The sequence below is a fragment of the Triplophysa dalaica genome, chromosome 22, assembly GCF_015846415.1.
Source record: "Triplophysa dalaica isolate WHDGS20190420 chromosome 22, ASM1584641v1, whole genome shotgun sequence".
NCBI classification, from domain to species: Eukaryota; Metazoa; Chordata; class Actinopteri; order Cypriniformes; family Nemacheilidae; genus Triplophysa; species Triplophysa dalaica.
The window spans coordinates 12,663,411-12,671,291 of NC_079563.1; the positions used below are offsets into that span (position 1 = coordinate 12,663,411).

General features: G+C 38.8%; 1 protein-coding gene across 7 annotated transcripts in view; it reads right to left on the reverse strand.

Moving 5' to 3' along the window:
* Positions 1 to 4,337, reverse strand: part of LOC130411582 (HMG box transcription factor BBX) — a 28,622-nt gene extending 24,285 nt beyond the window's left edge. For 2 of the 7 annotated variants that reach the window (XM_056736322.1, XM_056736321.1), the window contains exons 1-2: positions 3,881 to 4,334; positions 1,851 to 1,932 (exon numbers count right to left, since the gene is read on the reverse strand). The gene's annotated coding sequence lies outside the window, so the exon portion shown is untranslated. The other 5 variants (XM_056736323.1, XM_056736317.1, XM_056736320.1 and 2 more) reach the window with 5 other exon arrangements.
* Between the last annotated feature and the right edge of the window lie 3,544 nt (positions 4,338 to 7,881).

Here is a 7,881-nt window from a genome sequence, read left to right on the forward strand (position 1 = left end):
GGCTTACTTTTTTGGGCCAGTATGTAATCATTCTGGATGGAAAAAGTTGAGTCATTAGATACAATGAATGCTGGATAGTAAGTCACACTTGTGACAATACTCGTAAACAGTATGTGTGTTTATCACAACACCTTACCCTGATAACTTCCATTGTAAGTGCATTACTGTACACATGCTTGATTTCACCAGCTACGCAAGTCTAAACTATTTTCTCCGGTTAAGCTCACGTTTTCTTACACATGTAACATTCCTTCAAAAGTTAACATCGATGAATCGACTCATTAGACAATGAGACTGTATCTGCTAATTAAACAATGAGACAGTAGTTGAGACAGTAGTTAGATGATCAAGTATTACTTGATTTGAGTCAACAATTCCAGTTAGCTGTTTTCATCTCTCAGGTCCAAATACCAATATCATTACCGTCAGAAAAAGCCGTCAGAAAAAAAACCGATTTGATTTTATGATGAAATTATCTTACAATAAAACGTTTCACAATTCTTTTAGATAGATTTGAGACACTGCTTAAAGTGTTTTGCCCTTGAACTGCTAGCACAACAAAAAATACATCTAAATTGACCAAAACTGAATGAAACAAACACGTGTGAAACTTCACTGCCTGACATGACTTCAATATTTGCAACAGGTTTTTTGGTTCGCTGAAAAATACAATGAAAACAACAATGTTGCCATCTATGTCTTCAGCGTATCTAATTGGTGAATGACATTAATTGGAACTCTAACATGAATTTCATCTGATTTGTGTTTTAATAGCAAACAGAAACAGGATAGATAATGACAGAAACATGTTTGTAAAACTGTGATTTTTGGAAACCAACGTGAAAAAATGTGTTGAAGAATGATGATCTATTAACATGTCTTCAATAGATGTTAAACAACGAATGTTTGCTTCTAAATGTTTCAGTCCCACATGGCTTTACAAATTCAGGATTTATAAAAGAAGTCACTGGGACCACATGAATTGTTTTCTTCTTGTGTTATTTGGGTGTTTATCATTGTTCAATGCAAAACACAGCATAAACATTTTGCCTAACATCACCTGATGCATTCTAGCATGTAATAACGTCTTTGGGTATGAAACAACAAGAGGATGAGTTTATGATGACAGAAAACAATTTTTGCTTAAATTGACTACTACTTCACACCAAGCAGAACGTAAAAAAGTGACTATTTACCTTACAACCTAGCTGTTTTTGAAGGAAATGGAAGGAAAGAAAAGCATTAAGAACATGCAACTTTTTCACCAGACCTGAGCCAATAATGCGTGTGTATCTTTAAAAGCACATAGAGGAACAATGATGCTTATTTACATGAATCAATATTGAGAAGTGCATGTTTTACTACAAATATAATAGGAAAAAATCAATTGTTGATGCAGCTTTGGTAAATCCAATGAAAACAGTTTGTTAATATTGTCTGAGAGAAAAAGTCAATTATCAAAAACTACAATTGTATACAGTATCCAAATAACATCAATATTGGAATCAGAGGCCTAAAACTTTCATAACTCCATTTCCAAAATCCAACTGCTGAATTAAACTCTACAAATGTAACACACGCATTTGATATCACTTGATGATTACCAATATTATTATTGCGGCATACAGTTTAGTTAACCTTTATAACCAGACTAGTGGTTTGAACATTGAAGCACGAATATGAATTTCATCTCGGATTGAGCCCAACCAAATAAGCAGGTGATTATGTGCAGACATGAGCTTAAAACCCGTGATGTAATGAGTGTTTGATCAATGATGTTAAGGCATCGCTCCCGGATTGTTAAAGAGATATAACGAAAAACACATGGCATGAAGTGAAGGTGTACTTACAGAGTCACAGAATATGGAAATACGGTATTTGAAAGATGAGGATGGATCTGTCAGTCAGGCTGTATCATGCGATGAAGATGACCTACAAAGTAAAAGAAAAAACACTGTGCCCTCAGTACAGGAAAAAATCGTCGAAAGCAAAGCCAAATGCACCACGTAACGCAGTCCCGAGTCCCATCCCGTCGTCGGTCAGCGACATTTTAGCCGTGTGTTGTGGATTAGTTAAGAGGTATACGTGCGCCAGCCTCGAACTGTGGCGGCACCTCGCTATTGTTGATGAACCGTAAAGTTATGAATTCCCCGTATACATCTTATGACATCACTCACAACATGCATTGAATTCTTTAAAGCCACGCGGGCTCCTTCACATTAAAGCACATCCGAGACGGTATGTAAAGTATTGCAGCGTTTAGTTTTCAGGTACAGAGCGGTGCTCTCTCTCTCTGCAGCCCGAGGGAACTCTAGATCGCCGATTCCAGAACTCCACAAAGCACCCTCTCGGTGATATCCCCCGATTATTTAGACCGTCGAGCTCCTTTCACACTTCGCTTGACCCTCGATCTGAACCGTCCACGGCTTTGCATCTCGGTGCAAAATGTCGATCGGGGCTCTGACAAGGCAGACACACGAAAAGAGAGTCCATCTTGCTTTGGGGAAGATGAAGTATAAATCTCACTCCTGTCAAACTCCGCCAGGGCATTTTCGGGGAGAGAATCCCGTCCACGGGCAGACGACGGCTTTCATTACTTAAACTAGGGGTTTTCGGGGAAGACTTTTCAAATGAGACGGTCTGGTGCGCGGGTTTCTCGCTGCGTTTCGTCAGATAGAATAAAAGTAGCTGGCTAGCTTGCTAGCCCCTGTGATGCGAGATCGCTCGAGCGCGGATGAACGTGTCATTACAGAACCGAATGCGATAATCGCGCGATCCCCGCTGGATACTTCGCACACGACACCTTCGCACTTTCGGAAGGCGACTTGAACCGAGACGCGTTTGATTGTTTTGTTATATTGTAACCTTGCGCTGGATGAGGGAAGTGCCTATTTTGTTCCTCTGAGGAGAGCGGATAACTGCCCTTACCGTGTCGTACATGTTATATCTACGGTCGTTTCACAGAAACGGTGATGTTCGGCGAGGGCAGGTGTCAAAGGCGCCGATCACTCAAGTTGATTATGATCCCATCTTCAGCGGAGCGATTATTGAGCCGTCAAACACTTCGCGTGTGTGCAGCAAACTGGCACGAATTTCGCACCGTCTGCGCGAGACCTCCCGATCCATCGACACTCGGGTCTTTTTCTGTCACAAAATACGGCCAAGTTTTCAGTCATCGCGTCGTGCGCGGATGCAAACTTACCTCTGAAATCCAATCGAAACGCCAGGGCCTTCTCATTCCAGCCTCCCGTCCACCTCAAACTTATTGACACATCGGAACAATTCTGCACTGGCCGTCCGTACAGTAGCCCCACAGACAGACTCCCCGCACTTCTATTATTTTACCGGATGGACGCCGCCGTGCGCAACACCGCAACGCGAAGTCGACAAAACTACATCGGAGTCGCGACGATCGCTCTTTAAGCGAGTAACGGTGGGGTCGAATGCACTTGGTATTAGTACTTTCGTTTCAGTCGAACAATTTTCTCGGCTTGTTTTTTCTCGCAGCCCTCCTCCCCCTCCGTGCGTTCAAGTGTTCCCACTGACTGCTCTGTTATGAAGCCCTTGCGCGCAGTGTGTGGATGTTCAAAGCGCTGGACTGACTGGCCTACCCTTGTCACATCATCATCATCATCATCACCACCATCATCATCATTCACAGTCGATTCATTCTGTGTAAACTTTTCTGCTGCCTTTCCGCTGCACCCACGTCCACAGGACGACGCCACGAGACGTATTGGCGTTCGATCACAGGTCCACTATTTCTCTTCTCGCCGTGTAACACTTTAATAGAGCTTCCTGGGTGTTGTTGCATATTAGTGTCACATCGGTGTCGCGCTTGTAAAATAAAGTCTAACAGTGCATGCCCGCCCGCACTTACCCGCAACAGGCCACCAAAGTGACTTAACAGGTCTGATGTCGCCCGCGCCGTTGTCCACCTTTCTCGCCCCTTTCGACGGGGTCTTCCTCCGTTCACTTTTTTGCAACATACACTCTACTGTACATGCAGCGAGAGAAAATATAGTTTTCATGTAAGGCTGGCTGCGATTGGCCGCACGCTTGAGTGACAGCCCGGGACGGCCACTCAGAACGCGCGAAACATTTCAGCACGGTTCCGAGATCGAGAGATTAAAACCACATCTTCATAATGTCCTGGACGTTTACGCACAACACACAATACTTACAGAAGAAGTGTAGACTGTCATTCATTAGATGACAGGCAAGTGCGCATTTAACGATAAAGACACGCCATCGAGCGGAGACCTCGCACACGGTGTTTTAGAACAATCCCCAACCCAAACACACATTAGTGAACAACATTGATGATTTCAACCTTCATTCACTCTTTGCATGCGTGCGTTGAACGCTCGCCGTGTTTTGGACACGACAGAAAGCCGTATGTGTGGTGATTTGTGTCACGGCTCTCGCTGTCTGTCATTGCTGCGCCGTTTTCCTGTCTCGTTGCCCTCTTTATCAAGAGTTTTCCCTCGAAGGCTCCGCGTGCTAACGTGAGAGTGGACGTCGCGTTATCAGCCCCGCGTATCGGTAGCACGTGGGCTTTAAAACAATCTATGTCCGTGCATGATTATGATGTTGACATTAATGATCGATGATATTGTATGACGAGGAAGAGGAGGGTCAACAGAAGTGCCATATCGGACGTGAGCGATGGATTGTACGTTGGCTGTTAAGTTCGTACTTTTCTGACATTGTTTTGTGTAATACAGAACATTGTATATTTTATTTAACCGTATAAACGCGATGCTGCGAGAATCAGGACAGTTGTGTCAGCATACGTGAGCTCTTGCATAATGCAGTACGTTTACAGTATGCGTTGGCGAAAATACACTATAGAAAAATAACCCGTTTTAGTTGCTAAACTTCATACAAGTATCTAAGAATTTGATTATTTTTTTGGATTTATTATGATCATGTTTTGTTATATTTTCACTATTATAGTTGTTTACCTTATTGATGAGCATTACAGTGTATACATTGAATCTGATGTCCGTATGTTATAAATGTGCTTGAATCACTTCTAATATGTTTTTCAGACATACACAATATGTGTTTCAGTAACAACACAAAGTAACACTCTAAGAGGTTACCTGTTACCTGCTCAGACCCTTATAAAGCAATTTGTTGACCTAATGTAGTCTAGTTGATTCAGTCATAGTAACTTAGTAATGAAACGAGTTCATTTCCATAAGACACATTTTTGGTTTCATGATAAAACTCACACAACAAAGCTATCAAATTCCTCTTCAGTGTATCCCATCAGTCTTGATGGCTGAGCCTATAATGGGCCAATCATTAACCTGCTGGTCAAATAAGTTTGATGACACACATTCTGTTCCCACAAAAGTGAAATCAAGTATTGGGATGTTTCATCTTAAGTGTTCAAACCTAAGTGTTGATAAGGTCATTTGCACCCATAAAACAAACCATCGAGAGAGTGAAGTAAAAGTACTACCTGATCAGATCATTACTTTGAACAGACCTTAATCAAAATATTTGTTTTGATGGACATTATTTACCCATTTAACTGCCTTGAAGAGAAAAGTGAAAGAAATTGTGGGTTCTCTTCCCCTGAATTTGTACTCAATTTGTGTATTTGCGTATACTCTTACAAAAAGGAGTTTATTCTTTTATTCTTCATACTTAGTACAAAGTAGTAGAAAATGTTAACTTACAAATGTAGTACTACTACTTAAGTGTACTTAAAAATATGTGCTCAAAGGTCTATTGTATGAAAGTTAGCGGCATCTAGCGGTGAGGTCACGAATTGCAACCAAAGGCTCAGTCTACTCCTCCCTTTCGAAGCACTACAGTGGCTGACACATGACTAAGATGTCGTCACTTTTTTGCTACTCTGCCGAACCACGGTGAAATAGCTCATCCTAAGGTAATAAAAACACACCCCTGAAGACATAGTTATTATTTATATTAGATTGCACTTCTGTCAATAGATCCTTCAAAAAAAGACACCCATCACCTTTAGGTATACCTATTACATAATATTATAATGAATTTGAAGTATAATGTTACTCTGCTTCAATTGGTAAAGCTTCAAGGGTTCGTTGATCAAAAATATCCATATAAAAATCATGTGTAGTGTAAACGCACACGTCTTTATGAATTTTAGCTTAAAGCTATTGTGTAGACGAACTCAAATGACAAACTCAATCACCGGCTTCCAATTAAAATGTATAAATATACAGTTACATTTACTTTATCTTTAACTGTATATTTTAATTAAAACAGTTATTAGAATATATAAAACAAGTCCTCCTAGAAAACTCAAATGCATAACCTACAGGAAAAAGTAAATCACAACAGCTGGTGGTCTCACAAAAAAACGTTCATGACATTTCCTCACAATCTGTCTCAAACAGAAATTACATGCAGGGATACATTTGATAACACAGCAATTCAGTTGCTTTGTTAGTACTCATAAAGCCATGCTGTAATTGTATGTAAACCATCATAAAAACAGGCATAGAGCCTGTTGCAATGGATGTTTAGTTTCTTAGACTTCAATTTTTGCTGTTCATTTTAGTCACTTTATACAGTTTATTGATACTATACATGTTATATTGCAAAGGCTGCACATTTTCTACACATGAGTTGGATGGAAAGATATCGGAGATGTGCTATCTAAAAAGTTTAAATGTGATTGACTTGATTTTTTTTGTTGAAACAATTTATAGTACACTCAGATATTGAGTACATTTTAAAGCTGTGAAATCAATAAAAGAGTACATTTAAGTGAAAAAAAGCAAATCTCATTAATTCAAATATTACTATTAATTCACCAAAAACAACGACAACAACCATTTTTTCATAAAATAAACAAATTATAAATGTAAATTTTAGAGAAATAAACTGTTGGACTGAAAAATAATTTACAATACTTTATTATGTTAATATATTGTTGTAAAATATTTTTTTAGAGTGCCTGTGATGGACTAATTTTGTTGAATAGAATTACTTGCGTGCAATCCCTTTTCTTTCCTGAAACCAGTGGAGTGTGCTTTAGCTGTGTGTCACTGGCCACTTACCATTTCAAATTTTTGATGTATACTGAATGCTCAATTTGCTAAGCAAAGGCAATGTTAAACCATCTCAGGCCGAAACACAACAGTACACGGACACACACATTTATTGTCATGAACTATTGTCTAAGCTGAAAAAAAGAAAATACAACATTGAGAATAAACAAACAATACAAACCAAGGAAATACAACACAGTGTGTAATCATTTGATAATTTAAAATAATAAATTGAGTTAACGGATTTATGAGATTGCTTCATGTTTACAGACACAATATTAAGGAGTACTGGAATACTGCCTTATATGTGGAAATTCAGATATTGTTTTGTTGTTTTTAGGATATGTAAACATCAGTAAAACAGCTTTATTCAAACTCTTTAATTATAAACATTTTGCAGATTTGCAGGGACATACAGTGTACAATCTTAAATACATTTATTTTCGAAATGTACATTTTAGTCACTATTACAAGTGGTGAGTAGCCTTTATTTGAATGGTTGTATGTTCCAATGACACAATGGGTAAACTATGCTACTTATTTTTTGTTTTAGTTTATTAAGTTGACAGGGACATTAATAAACATTCCTGTAAATGAACCAGAATTAGCCAAAGGCTATTTTTCATCTGTAGTCCCTGGACAAGATGTTACAAGTCACCCTAAAGAACATTTATTAAAAAATACATACTAGAAAATTGAATAAGTACACAATACAAATCATACAGTAGTCTATTGAAAACAATATAAGATCAATTCAAAACAATGCAAACAAAATACAAATAATAACAGGATAACAAGCAGATATAAGATTTTAGTGTTACAAATCTAA